The sequence below is a fragment of the Sapajus apella genome, unplaced genomic scaffold (assembly GCF_009761245.1).
Source record: "Sapajus apella isolate SASKATOON/1434 unplaced genomic scaffold, GSC_monkey_1.0 scaffold36, whole genome shotgun sequence".
Classification (NCBI taxonomy): domain Eukaryota; kingdom Metazoa; phylum Chordata; class Mammalia; order Primates; family Cebidae; genus Sapajus; species Sapajus apella.
Window position 1 is genome coordinate 32,821,231 of NW_022436976.1, and position 1,054 is coordinate 32,822,284.

Below are 1,054 nucleotides of genomic sequence, written 5' to 3' on the forward strand. Positions count from 1 at the left end.
GGGCGAGGGCGAGGGCGGGGCGGGGGCGAGGGCGAGGGCGGGGCGGGGGCGAGGGCGAGGGCGGGGCGGGGGCGAGGGCGAGGGCGAGCGCGGGGCGGGGGCGGGGCGCGTACTGAGGGACTGGGAGCGTTCGGGAGCCGGAGGCTGCCGAAGCCCTAATTTGCGGACCTGGGCGTGGGACTGAGTCAGTCGGTCCCATCTCTGAGTCTGTGCCTTGGTTCTGCACGGTGAGTGGGAGTAGGTCTGCAGTGGCGCCTGAGACTGAGAGGAGGGGTTGACTAGAAAGCGGATTCACGAAGGGGGATCCTGAGGAGATCCCCTGGAGTTCGTGTTAGAATTGGCCTGTGTCCTGTTACCGGTGGCAGTTGTGAGAGTGAATACATGAATTAAAACTCACAGGACACCAAAAAAGCGGGGATGGGCAGGATCTCACACATGGATACAGTGTCTAAATAAAAAAGCCCAGATTCCATCACCAGCTACCTGACCTTCTTTTTCAATTTTGTCAACAAAAGTTCTCCAAAAAGGAATTTGGAGGACCGAGACTTTATTCCAGCAAACCGGGGAGAAACCGCCTTCCGTGTTTGTTTGAGATGGTGTCTCTCTCTGTCACCGGGCCGGAGTGCAGTGGCGTGATCTCGGCTCACTGAAACCTCCGCCTCCCGGGTTCAAGCGATTCTCCTGCCTCAGCCTCCCGAGTAGCTGGGATTGAGTAGCTGGAATTATAGGCGCGCACCCCCACACCCAGCTAACGTCTGTATTTTTAGTAGAGACGGGATTTCACCATGATGGCCAAGATGGTCTCGATCTGCTGACCTTGTGATCCCCACACCTCGGCCTCCCAAAGTGCAGGGATTACAGGCATGAGCCACCGCGCCCGGCCTATTTTTACTTTTGAGAAAGGTCTCACTCTGTTGCCCAGGTTAGAGTGTGTGATGTGATCACAGCTCACTCAAACTCCCGGTTTCAAACGATTCTCCTGCCTCGATCTCCCAAGTAACTGGGACTACAAGCCTGAACCACCATGCCTGGCTAATATTTATTTATTTATTTA